Source organism: Solanum verrucosum, unplaced genomic scaffold (genome assembly GCF_900185275.1).
Source record: "Solanum verrucosum unplaced genomic scaffold, falcon-dt-bn FXZP01000079.1, whole genome shotgun sequence".
NCBI lineage: Eukaryota > Viridiplantae > Streptophyta > Magnoliopsida > Solanales > Solanaceae > Solanum > Solanum verrucosum.
In genome coordinates, this window is record NW_026020368.1 from 1,754,375 (window position 1) to 1,769,271 (window position 14,897).

The window sequence follows — 14,897 nt, forward strand, 5'->3', positions numbered from 1 at the left end:
GAAAACTGTATATACAAATACAAATACATATATTTTCGTCCTATATAATTATAATTATACAAATACAGATCTTTCCCTCCCAGTTCTCTTTTGCCTTTCTCTCTTTCTCGCTTTATACAAATTACAATGTATAATTTGTGTTGTATAAAGCGAGAGAGAGATATTTGATATACAAATGTTTTATTTCGATTCAGTTGTATACAAATTCAAATTTTATGCAAATATACAAACACAATCATTTATACATATACATAGTAGTTACATATATACAATTGAATTGAGAGGTTGCCAGTGATTTATACAAACGAGAGGCTACCAACGATTTATACAAATGAGAAGCTATCAGCGATTTATACAAATCTGATGCTCCATAGCAAACATAAAATTTGCTATGGAGCGCAATTATACAAACTATAGCTATATCATACAAATATGATTTTTGTGTTTGCTAAACCTAAAATTTACTCTACTTAATAATATGATATCAAAATAATATCTGGTGAGATGAGTTTTATTCTAACAATATCACGTAAAATAGTACTAGTAACTTCAATTTTTTGAGTTACTTTTTCCTTCCAAACTTTGACACTACTATATTTTCATTGTTTATCTATGCATGGTGCTACAACTTTTTATGGACTACTTTTGCCCCCGATTAGGTTATATTTTTAATTGTCTTTATGCATTTGAGTGAGTTTAAGCAATTTTAGAGCTAATTGTTTGTTTCTAATTGGGGTATTATTAGGTCTTACCATACATTTAAATATGAACATGTCTAACGTCATACTTTAGATCCTGATGTTTTTCTATTTATTTTATTTAAGCATTTAAAGTTTTGCTTCTTTTGTGTTCATATGAGTTGTCCTAGAATTATTTATGATTTAATTTCAACTTTTTTATTTTATAATTTAGTTGAATTATTATTTATTAATATTCTTATAAAATTATTAGGTTTATTTGCTTAAAAATTAGTGAGCACACGATATTTACATTAACCCAATAAGTATATGATGACACGTGTTTTAATGCATACAATAATTACTGATTAATACATATCTTAACCTTAATTTTTGACTTAACCATTGTCCAACCATGAGTTTTGATGTAAACACAGAGTGCATTTTAATATATTTTATATTTATTTATTATTTATTTAGATGATTATTAAAGATGATAACGTGGATCTATGTTAATATAGTGAAAATAAAAGTACTTACTAAAATTTAAAATCGTACATGAATTCTTAGATAAGCATAAAATCAGCCTAAATAATTTTATCAACAATTAAAGTATAGTTTTTTTTACATGTGTATTTTGAAGTGTCTATTTTATCTACCACTAATTTTCTGATACACCATTCTTCCTGTTTTTAGTTAAAATCATATTTTATCAATTTTGTTAAAAAAAAAATATCTAGTATAAAGTCTTTAAAATCAGCTAGATCTTATTTTATGGATAAGTCTTCCATTTGAAACCATGTACTTTAATTCTAAATTTGGTTTGAAATTTCTTCTTATACATGTACAATTATTCAGTAAATATGGCATAAAAATGTTTATAATAATGTGTTCCTTTGTTAGGTGAAGCATGTAAAAGTTGAAACATTCAATATTTAGTATGTAATTCTTTTTAAACTTTTTTTTAATGTTTGATTAGTAGAAAAAATAAATTACTCCCTTCGTTCATTATATTTGTTCACTATTCTAAAAAATAATTTTTTATTTTTACTTGTCATATTTAGAATATCAAAAAAAAATCTTATTTTATCTTCAACATTAATTACTTAGTGTCCAAATTATAAAACTTCGGTGACCATTTTGGAAACTGACTGTTTATTATTACAAAAAATTGTTTTTGTTATAATGAACTTAAGTCGTATTAATAATTAGGATATTTTGAATTACATGTGCACCAATGTTGCTTCAAAAATTAAATTTTTTGGTGACACACATCTTCATATGAATAATAATAATAAAGAGAAATTCAGTACAATTATTGAAATGTCTGTGATCGTACTAACAACTTCCACTTATTAATTAATAAAAAAATAATGTAATAGAAAGTAGAAATTACAAATCAAAGACATAGACTTGTTTAGAATTTTCTAGTGTTTATACTTTAGTACTACTAGTCAGAGACAAAGTTTGTTAAATTTTCTAGTGTTTAATTATTTATACTGGCCAGGGAGATTTATCTTAGGGAAAAAAAATCAGATATACTAATTGATTTCGCGATTAAGAATTGACATATATTTTTGAGATAAGTATTAAAAATACATTTAAACTATCTCATATTTTTAAGTTTTAGACCTAAACTATTGAGAGCGTGGATTTCATATCTAAACTATTATTTATTAGTTTGAGAAATACATATCTCTCTTATATAACACTCTCATCATGGTGTGTGTAATACACTCTCTCTTTTATTTTTTAAACGGAAAAGGGTCAAAATTGCCCCTGAACTATGTGAAATAGACCACTTATACCCTCCATTACATTTTGGGATCAAAAATATCCCCGCTATTATCTCAGGAGACCACAAATACCCTCAAGAGTTAACATCCCAAATTTTTAGTGATGTGGCAAGCCACATGGGACTAATCCCTCCACCTAAGCATTGCCAACTAAGATTCAATACAAAAGAACTTGACTTTTAGTGGCGACAAAGTCGCCAAAAATCCCAAAATATTGCCACTAAAGGTTATGAGTGATTTTTAGTGGCGACTAAGGCTCCAACAACCATTCGCTAGTAAAACCTATTTTTTCAACAAAAAAAATATGATAATTAATTTTCAATTGCAACCTAATTTTCTAAAATAAATAACTTGCAATATCAATATTAAAAACATCCAATATTATTACGAAAAATCATCAAAATTACTTCTCGATTCAAATCTCCTACTATATAATGCATCATTGTACATTTTATACATTTACATATGACATAAAAATAAAACATACAGTGTCTTCAAACTCCTACTTAATCGATATCATTTTTTATTTTTTAAAAACAATGAAGAAAAAAACACAAAAGTAGAATTTAATGTTAAAAAGTTTTAGTGACAATTTTCTGGGCTTTTGTGGCGACTGTTGTCGCCGCTAAAGGTCTAGTTCTATTATAGTGAATCCTAATTGGCAACGCTTAGGTGGAAGGATTAGTCCCACATGGCTTGCCACATCAATAAAAATTTGGGGTGTTAACTCTTGAGGGTATTTGTGGTCTCTTAGGATAACAGAAGGGGCATTTTTTATCCCAAAATGTAATGAAGGGTATAAGTGATCTATTTCACATAATTTAGGAGCAATTTTGATCCTTTTCCGTTTTTTTAAAAATTGTCACATTACACTCCACATGAACAAACCATTTAACCTTAATAAAAAATAAATGAATTATCAGTATTAGTTAAAATTAAAAATTAAAAAAATTATTATCCAAAAAAAATTATAAAATAAAATGAAAATATTTTTATCTACCCACTCCATCACTTTCTCTCACCGTACCCCCCCCCCCCCCCCCCCAAATACTAATTTAGATATTATTTTATTTTTTAAAAAAAAAAGATAATTCTATCCACTCCACCTAACCCTCCGCTTCCAATTTTTTTTTTCGTTTTGTGTTAGATATATACATATCAAAAATATTTTTTACTTGATGCCGCCTTTTTTTAAAATAAAATTTTGATCTATGTTATATTCAGTACACAAGTAGAAAAAAGTTCCTAAAACTATATGTACATACCTAACAAAAAATTATTTCGGGGGGGGGGATGTCACGCCTCAGGCCTACACCCTGGATATGGCTGGCACTCGAAGACCATTGTTGGCCTCAAGTGAACCCTTGGCCTGACTTACTAACTCAGCGGAAGACTTAACTCATCACATACACATTTATGAAGTAACTAGAATGTTATAAAGGAACATTCAACTGGCCATTAAGGCAAACTCAAGTCTTAAACAATACAAATGAAATGAATAAGATTAAAGAACTAACATCTGACTGTCTATGAAATGAATAAGATTAATAACAACTGAGATGGATGTTGGGACAGATCCCACAACATCCTAATAAACTAAACTAGAAAGCAATGAAATGGATCCTCCGGAAAGCAAGGAGGCTCACCAACAGACTCTGAACTGCTCACTAGATCAACGATGCGTCGAAATGACGATCATAGTTACCTGTGTCTGCATCAGATAATAATAAAAAGGAATCGAATTCCTATTTATAGATTATATACTCGTTGTTGTTCTTTTTACTCTTTTTCTTCGAGAGTTCATAGTTAATCAAAATTTTCAGAAAATTCTTCAGACTTTCTAGCCTGGTAAATTTTTTTAGAAAGAAACTTACTTGTAAATATTGAGAGATTCGTATAATAATTAACATTTACACACTATTCACTAAATGGAGTCGTACCTTTATGATTCATCAAGCATTAAAGTTTTGCTTCTTTTATGTGTTCCTGTGAATTGTCCTAGAATTATTTCTGAAAGAATTTCAATTTTTCTATTTTATAATTTACTTGAATTATTATTTATTAATATTCTTATAAAATTATTAGGTTTAATTGCTTAAAAATTTATGAGCACACGATATTTACATTAACCCAATAAGTATATGATGACACATGTTTTAATTTATACAATAATTACTAAATCATAGATGATTAATACATATCTTAACCTTAATTTTTGAATTAACCATTGTCCAATAGTGAGATTTGATGTAAACAAAAAGTGCATTTTAATGTACTTCTATATTTATTTATTATTAATTTAGATGATTATTGAAGATGGAAACGTGAATCTCTGCTAACATAGTGAAAATAAAAGTACTTACTAAAATTTAAAATCGTACAATTCTTAAGCATAAAATCAGTCAAAATTATTTATCAACTATGAAAGTATTGTTTTTATTTTACATGTGTATTTTGAAGTATCTATTTTATCTACCACTAATTTTCTGATACACCATTCTTCCTGTTTTTAGTTAAAATCAAAATCTATTTTTTTATTAATTTTATTTAAAAATATCTAGTATAAAGTCTTTGAAATCAGCAAGATCATTTTGTGGATAAGTCTTCCATTTGAAACCATGTACTTTCATAAAATTCTAAATTTGGTTTGAAATTTCTTCTTATAATGTACAATTAGTCAGTAAATATGGCATAAAAATGTTTAAAATAATGTGTTCCTTTGTCAGGTGAAGAAGGTAAAAGTTGAAACATTCAACATTTAGGGAGTTTTTGGTACGTCATATTTTTAAAACTATTTTTATGTTTGATTAGTAGGAAAAATAAATTACCCCCTTCGTTTATTTTACTTGTCCATTATTTTAAAAATAAATTTTTATCTTTACTTGTCATTTTTAAGATATCAAGAAATTTTTTTTAAAAAAACTCTGTTTTATTTTTAACATTAATTACTTAGTGCCCCAAATTATCTGACAAGACCTAAAACTATATAATAATTAATATGAATATTATAATAAAATATGTAAATTAATTATTATTTATTAAGAGAGTGCAAAATCCAAATCAGAGAATGAATAAAAGGGATATACGGTGATATTCCACAGTCCACGCCGCCATGTTTCTTCAAATCAAATCAAAGACATAAAACTTGTTTAGAATTTTCTAGTGTTTATGCTGGTCAGGGGTGTACATGGTCGGATTGGTTTGGATTTTTCAAATATCAAATCAAATTATTTGTGTCAGATTTTTAAATTTATAAACCAAGCCAAACTAATAAAATTCGGGTTTTTCAACCTCAGGTTTTTTCGGTTTTTTCGGGTTTTTTAGGTAAAGTATTCATACAAACATATAATTTACTAGTACTTCAAATATTTCTTTAGTCCTACCAAAATACAACTATCTAAGATGTTTCTTAAAAATACAACACAATCTGATATGATTAATGACACTAAAATATCAAACAAAAATAACAATAATGAAATCGCGTAAAACAAATATTGCAAATTAACAAGTCATAATGAAAATGATCATAATTTAAAAGTACTAAATCATGTTAAAATTAAGTTTAATAAGTATTAGTTACATGACTAAATATTAAAGGAAATTAAAATTAGATTATGTATTTTAATTGTCTAAACCAATGTAAAACTAAAGAACAAATATTCAATATTATTGTCATTCTTAGTGTTGAATTGATTTTCTTTTTGCATTAATATTAATTTGATTTTGATTTAAGTTTTATTATAATTACCAACATCTGTGGACTATAATCTTTATTGGTCCATTCATAATTCTAAATTTCAAATTTGAAATAATATATTAAAAGATAAAAACTATGAAAAAGTATAAGAAATATTTAAAAATTATATCAAAGTAAATATTTTTATGTATAAAATAAAATTTTAAAATTATATATAAAATGTCGGGTTGGTTTTTTTAGTTAAAACCAAACCAACCCAAATATAGTCGGGTTGTTTTTTTCAAAACCAAACCAAGTCAAACCAAACCACTAGTCGGGTTTTTTTTCGGGTTGACTCGATTTGTAATTTGGTTCGGTTTTCAGTTCGATTTTGTACACCTCTACTGGTCAGAGACAAAGTTTGTTAGAATTTTCTAGTGTTTATTAATTATATTTATACTTGCCAGGGAGATTTGTTTTAGGAAAAAGAATCAGATATACTTACTCATTTTGCGATTAAGAATTGATATATATTATTTCGTCAATAAGGTGATTTATATATATATTCTCATTATCTAACCAATAGAGTATACATATTTGGGTTTTTTCATTAACGAATTCATATTCACTGAATTAAAATTATTTGATTTTATTTTTAATTTAAATACTGCCAACTATTAAATATAAAATTCCCACCCATTAATTTTTAACACTCCAAAGTCCAAACCCACCCAACTAAAAAACACTCAGTCCCTACTCATTTATTCCATCATCGGCTTAATTTTATTCAATTCTATCGTAAAATGTTTGTTTTTTCTTCAAAATTTCTAACTTATTCTTGATTTAAATAGAGGAGAACAACAGCTTTGATACCTTACTCTTGAAACGTCAAAGGGTAAATGTAGCCAACAAGCAAAATGATATAAAGGTTAAATTAGAAGTGCCCGATGGCGAAAGGTTTTCAATTGATTCAACAAAAATATAGAATTCTAAAATGCAGCCGATCACATTCACAATGACGGAATAAAAAAGGGATTGAGTTTTTTTTTTTTTTTTTTTTTGAAAATTGAGTTGGGTCTAAAGGGGTAAATATTAATGGGTGCGAGTTATTTCCAATGTCGTTATGAAAATATTCAAATTAAAAGAAAAGTTGAATGATTTTTTTTTTAACTCAATGAATAAGTTGTGAACGAAAAGAGCAAAAATGTTTTTATTGAAAGTATTAATTTATTTTTTTTAATTCAAATATGATTTTTATCATCCCGTTTGTTGAACTGTTTCATGGTTGAAAGCGGAGATTTTCCTATTTTATCCTTGAGAATTATTAGTCTTGAAAGTATACATTTGACCGACATAGGAAAACTAAATGATTAATATAATTCATGTTCACTGTTTAATTAATTAATTAATTAAAATAAATTTTATAGAAAACTTGACTTCAAGAGAATACTAAAGTTAGAATGGTAAACTTACATAAGGTACGTGAAATCTAAAATGGTAACACTAACTGAGGTACTCATGTATTTACTTTGAAAAGAATCAATTCATGTTGACATTCAATTTTTGCCCGATTCATAATTTAAGTAATCTTCAAACTTTGTCAATTTCAAATAAGTTAAAACAATTATTTTTTACAAAAAGTCAAAAATATTTTCAGAGCAATTTTGCCATTTTGTAATAAACAATATAAGGTGTTTATATATATGGTATATATATTTTGTATAATTTTGAATATGTTTTCTATATTTAAGCACGAATTTAAGTTAAAGTGTTGTGTTTTTTTCTTTCTTTAAATCAGTTAATTCATAACTTAATTGATATACTTAAATTATTTATTTCAAATTAATTAATTTACATTATTAAATTAAGAAGCTTTTAAATTAATTGGATGCATAATTTATTCTTGTCCCAATTCTATCAAATTCAAACCTTCCAAGAACAAATCGTATTCAATTATTTTTTATAGTAATTGTTGATAAGTTTGATATTTATAATAATGAAGGATAATTTAGTCAATTTAATAATTATTGCACGATACAATCAACCAAACGTGCTATTAAACCAAAACAAACGATACCATTTATTTAAAGTATATAATTATAAAATAATGCAATACAATACAATACAATATGCATCACATATAAATAAAAGATCTTCAATTTATTGTATGGCTGATTTTGCTCCAATTCCTTGATGGTGTAATTTCATAATTATTTTCATATTTTGATAGATTCAACTAGTAACAAGCTAATCATATTTTTTAGTTTGCCTTTGGAGTTTGTATATGCATCTTCTTCTTTGTACAACATGTCCATCACACGTGCAAAATTTAAAACTCGTTCAAGGACATCCTTCCATCCATTGATGACTTCTTTATGGTACTTCATGTATGCCTCTTGCTTTGAAGCTCCATATTCTTTCATGTAGCGTTCAATAATTGAAGCTACATGTCCTCTTTCTTGTTCAGCCTACATGAAATAAATATCAACATCTTCAGTATAACTAAACCACCATAGTTTTAGCATTTCCTTTTATCATATTGTAAGATTCTTAGTTAATTCTTAAGTCAATTTAATGTAAATCCACTTTATACAATTTATTCCATCTGTATACTTATGGAGGTATATTTGAAGCAAATCCGAACTGTTCTATATATTTTGTTTTCATGCTATTAAGAAGTTACTACGTATATGGATTAAAAGAGGGAGAAATTGACATAAATAGTCATTCAAGAAAATTGTAGCTAACAAATATATGTGTTTTGTCTATTAGTTTATAATATATATTTTTGAGACATATTAGTGTATATATTTTTTGTATATTTGTCGTGTGGATAAATTACTCCAACCCCCCCAACCCCCCACCCACCCCCACAATCCCCTATTACATGTCATATTTCACTTCTTGAATGTCAATTTGACTAATCTTAAGAGTTAAAGTGAATCATATTAATTTAATATTTTAAAAGTATAATTTAAATATTCAAAAACCGATAAAAAAAAAAGTACTTCAAGTTATCATTTTCCTCATATTTATATGGTCAAAAAACATATCTCAAAATGTTGATAAAAAATTACTCCCTCCATTTCAAAAAGAATGGCCTTATTTCCTTTTTAGTCTATTTCAAAAAAAATGACCCCTTTCCTTTTTTGGCAACACTTTAACGTTTAAGGCCACAAGATTAAAGGGCATTTTGGTACATTTGACATAACTTTAATTTAGAACCACAAGATTAAAAAGTCTTCTTTCTTTTCTTAAACTCCGTTCCAAGCCAAACAAGGACATTCTTTTTGAAACGGAGGGAGTAATATAATTTGACTCTCGAAAAATAAAACATGACAAATATTATGAAACGAAGGGAGTATTTTTTTCTCATCAACCGGCCAAATGTCTAACTTGCCCGTGAGAAGTTATACTTACTTCATGTCCAATAATATCATCCATTGCTCTACAAATCATTGAGGATGCTCTTACAATCAAAGGCTCATTCATAAACCATTCATAAGTTTGTTTGGGTATAAATCAAGGAAGAAGTTGTTGCCATAAGACTGCCAGAGCTTACAAGTGCATTCTCCAAGTGCTCTTCACATTTTGGAATATAGCCAGCATCTAACCATTGGGCTTCCTTAAAATAGGCACTCACTAACTTCTTCATCTAAAAAGAATTAATTAGAAGTAATGTTAGCTAGATAATAATTAAGTCCCAAAAGTATTCATTTATTTTTTTGAATTATACATAGGGGAGGGGAATGGGGAGTGGTTAAAGGAAATTCATTATAACGTGGGAAAATCAAGTTGAAAATTCAGACAGTCATCCAATTGGACTACTAAAATTCAGCATATTACTTAACTAACATATATTTGTGGTTGGTTAAGCAATAATATTACCTCATGTTTTGCATAGTATAAACGGTCTGATTTACATTCTTTGGCCAATACTTGTTCCATTTCACTATAAACGTCTAGAAGGCCTTCATAAGCAGGTCTCAAATATGGCACGATTGAATTAATTGCACTGATATCCCATCTAAAAATTACAAATAAATCGATTTAATTTATGTCTTGTACATTAATTTCACAATAACACCATAAATACATGCTTAATTTTTCATATTCATTAATGAGGGATTGTAAAAGAAAGTTAATTTACTTATAAAGTTTTTGTTTTATACCTTTGGATTGCAACGGTGAAAGGTGCAAGTTCATCGATTGTTCCATAAGCATCATATGTATCATCAATAATAGAGCTCATCTTTAGTACTTTAGTCATCATTGTTCTAACACGATTATATTTAAGCTCAAAATACATTCCTAATATCCAAAAATAACACTCAACCAATCTGTCTCTTACATAGGACAATTTGTTTGCAAAATCCAAATCTTTCCACCATCTATATTATAAGATCGTGGATTTAAATAACATATAATTGTATCATATATGAAGGAAGTACATACATAGATCAAATTATATAGATATCTTTATATCTTGTAAACTCACTAAGCTCTCTTTGGTGCATCTTTTGTAGCATGTTGAAATCCAATTTTGCAAATTTCAAAAGCAAATTGTCATGTGCATCATTGCTTAACGTTTCAGTAATTTGAAGCCTAAGCGAGTCATTGCTCAAGTTGGAGAGCATGGATTCGAGATGAGTGGTAGTAAAGGTAAGAGCTTCTTCAAGAATTTCCTCCCTGCGCACTCTCAGATGTACTGCTTCATGTAGACTCAATAATCCTTGAACATCATTAGTAAGGTTTTCTTTGAATTTTTCATCATGATCTTTGAATTTCTTGAAGACATCTGCGGATTAATTAATATCGTCTTTTGTTGTTGGAAGATAGAAAGAAATTTAATTTGTTACAAGTCGTAACTAGACATAAACATTAATTCGTAAGAGTTTTTTGCTGCCAACCTTTTTTACTCTGGTACTCTTTCCGTTCTAAATTATGTGATAACTCCCTCTGTCCAATAATAGTTGTCAAGTATTGACTTGGCACATGCCTTAAAGAAACTATAAATAGAAGGGTAGTTTTACTATATCATCCTTTGAATATAATAAATACAATGTCTTGAAAAATGTAATAGGAAAATGATTGTAATTAATGATAAGGAAGCAAATGTAAAATTATCCATTGATTTCATAAAGTAGACAAGTATTGTTGGACATCCCAAAATAGTATACTGGACAACCATTATTGAACGGAGAAAGTAATTTTATTCGGCACAAAATTTAAAAAAGAAATGAATATTTGAAAAACGTGTACATGTGATAGCATTTGTGTGGCATAATATTTAATTTGTATTGTTATAAAAACTTAAATGCAAACTGTTATCAACATGCAATAACATTATATACCAAGCTAATCGGAAATTGATTTTTATTGCGACTTAACAAATGCAAGGACAGAGCACGTTTACCAGAAGAGATGTAATGTCCTTGTTGCCTTAGCAGTTGGAAACGAAGAGAAATAACGTGAAGGTTGTCATCATTCTGTGGGAACGCATTAAAAATGTTTTGAATGGATGTTTTAATTTCATTATGAAAATGATATGTCATTCCTAGTCACATTTTTAATGGATGTTTTAATTTCATTATGAAAATGATATGTCATTCCTAGTCGTTGAATTGTGTCTATCAACACAAGTTTTTGAGTGATATTGTCACAAGTTTCCACCAACATTTTCCTAAATATCTCTTTTAAACTCATCAACTCCAACCTTTTCTTGGTTACTTATTTCCTTTAGGACATCCAAAATTCAGCATTACTTACTATATTGATTTTAAGTTTAAAACGTGTCGTGGTTGTAATATTTCTCTAGTACTTCGAAGACAAAAATTAAGCAACAATATAATAAACAAATAGTATGTGTTAACTCACAGGAGTATAAGAAAGGAAATGATAACCCCAAATAAAGTTTCAGACCTCTAAAATTTCAACCAAGACCACTTCTAGACCTAAAATCATTCTTCGGATCCAATGAAACTGTCATAAATTTGACCCGAGCTTCTAAATCTCGAATGTTGACCAAAGTTAACCCAAAGACTAAATTCTCAATAATTTCCAACTTAGGACCTCAAATCCACGAAAATACTTTGAATTTTAAACTGGCAACTCTCATGGGTTAATTTCCACATTCCAGAGTTGATGGAACAGATGAATTTTCATTCCGAGAGTCGAAACTCCAAAAGACATCGAAAATCACTTTTTAACAAATTTTATCCTTTCAAACTTCCATAATCTTCATAATTCATAACTTTTCATTCAAAACTCAAAATCAGTTTAAAAATCAATCAAAACAACTCAGAATCAATATCGGGAGGGGTAAAACGATAATTTTATTAAAAAATTCAAAAAAGGACCTTCTGAGTCATTGCATAGCTAGCTTAGACTCCCTCCAGATTTTGTGTTAATAAATAGAGTTTATCTAACTTTACCATAAGATGTATTAAGATTGGTATGCCAAATTCCAAGATGTAACCTTTTCATATCAATGATCATTGGAGACAGTTTAATTAAAAAAACATTGAACACCTGAAGCATGTATTATTTAATTTGGGAACTCAATATTGGCTGAGATAGTTCCTTCTTTGATATCATGTAAAATTAGATTTTGGGCTTAAGTCGCACTTCTAAAGCTAGCTCAAAAGAATAGGATTGTCCAAGCCTTATAAGGAGACAACACATCTCATTACCATCACTGCAAGAATTTTTCATTCTTCAACAATATCATCATTAGTGAACGAATTCAATTTAATGATTAATTTCTTTACGAGTGGTACGAGTTAATATTGACGAGTCATGATCAGTGCTTCTAGTTGACTTTTTTTGTAATCGTCGTTTAGTTTGATTGTATCCTATTAATGAATCTAATATTTACAACAACAATGGAAATTATAGTAAATTAAATAATTATTATACTGTACAATACATGAATCCAACTAAACAATAAAAAATTTATTGAACCGCAACAAAGATACAATTTATTCAAACTTTATTATGATAACAATACAATACAAATACAATACGATTACAGTACATTATAAAGTGATGATAATTAACAACTATCCAAATTAATAAGCTGGAAATGAAATAAAAACAGGATTTAATACAACTCTAAGTGTTGTATATTTTTTGAAAATGAACATGAGAGAAAAAAGACAAACCAACCACACTTTTGCTTAATAAATTAAAAACAACTATTGTTTATTTCAAGCATTCCCCAGGAATTAACAGCTCATATGATGTGAATGGCATATTAAAGGTCTTCAATTTATTATATGCCTTATTTTGCTCTAAATATTTGAATGATGAAGTTGCAATTTCAGCATTATATTTATATTTTCACAGATTCAATCAGTATCGAGTCAATCATGTTTTTAAGTTTGCCTTTGGCGTTTGTGTATTCATCTTCCTCTTTATATAACGTGTCTATCACACGTGTCAAATTTAGAACTCGTTCAAGGACAAACATTGGTACTTCAGTTGGACGGAAGAATTCTTTGTTTATGTCCTTCCATGTATTGGAGACCTCTTTCTGAAATTTAATGTAAGCCTCTTGCTTTGAAGCTCCATATTCTTTCATGTAACATTCAATAATTGAAGCTACATGTCCTCTTTCTTGTTCAACCTACATAATATTAATATATTTCAATATCTCCATGTTTTATTAGGAAAAAATATTTTGACTGGTTTAAGAGTCGCCACTTAATTTTTTAAGAAAAATCAAGAAAACTATTGTTTTCAAAAGACTAAAACAGTAAATCTATTAAAAACTATTAAGGGGGTTCGAGGTTCCTATTAATATTCTAGGAAGGTTTTTAAGGCACCTAGAATATCCGCTAATGCGGTTATCCGACAACTAATTATTTGGCTAAAGTAGATTAACTTGAGCATACATGACTAAGTTACGAAAGTAAAGAATTTGAAACTTGAAATCATTTTTTAAGGGAAAGGAAAGTATTATAAGAGTATTTACTTAAGTGAAATATAATAAATATTAAGGTCAATTAAAGAATGAGTTGGTTTTAATTTCAATTCAAAACGGCTTTCTTTTGGGGAGTTGAATTTTTAGAATCTTAAGATTAATTTTAACAAATAAAACACATAGTAGCAATTGAATAGATAAGGAAAGGAAGTTTGGGCCCAAATCTGGTTTTCCTGTCCGCCTGGACCAGTATTTGGGCCTATTTTCATTTTTTGGGCCTTTGGCCCAATTCCTGCCCATTCTTTGCACCTGTCCTAAACTAACGAGGAAAATATATTATTTCCTTTGGGCCTCAGGCCCAATTTTCCCACCTGTCCTAAATTCTAACAAGAATACTAACAAATAAAATGACGAGGGCTTAGGCCCAAAATAACAAAATACATCTCTTTGAAATTAAGAGTGGGCCTTTGGCCCAATTTTTCACTTTCTCGATCTACCGCGTATTCTTTCAACTTTGGGACCTGTTCATCAATTTTAATGGCTGGTTGGTTGACTCGATGAAGGAACCTGAGTCTTTACGACTCTGGAATGTGGGAGTGAAGTCCCGAATGGGCTCGGATAGAATTACATACAAAAATAAGAGGAAGACAAATTAGTATATGAGAGATTTTTCAAGTGATCACACGAAATACATTTAAGTAAGAGCATGAGCAACTAGGAATAATTATTATATTAAGGCGATATAACAGCAAGGGACAAAAGCACGAGCAACAAAGTTTCTCAACTGCCCATCTTAAATCCTTCTCATAATTAATAACATGACC

General features: G+C 28.3%; 1 protein-coding gene and 1 pseudogene across 1 annotated transcript in view; one reads left to right on the forward strand and one right to left on the reverse strand.

Moving 5' to 3' along the window:
• Positions 1–6,845, forward strand: part of LOC125838099 (floral homeotic protein PMADS 2) — a 383,162-nt gene extending 376,317 nt beyond the window's left edge. The window contains exon 8 of the mRNA XM_049517155.1: positions 6,834–6,845. The gene's annotated coding sequence lies outside the window, so the exon portion shown is untranslated. The remainder of the gene's footprint in view (positions 1–6,833) is intronic.
• A 1,512-nt stretch (positions 6,846–8,357) lies between these two features.
• LOC125837985 (sesquiterpene synthase 12-like) lies at positions 8,358–12,056 on the reverse strand (annotated as a pseudogene).
• Between the last annotated feature and the right edge of the window lie 2,841 nt (positions 12,057–14,897).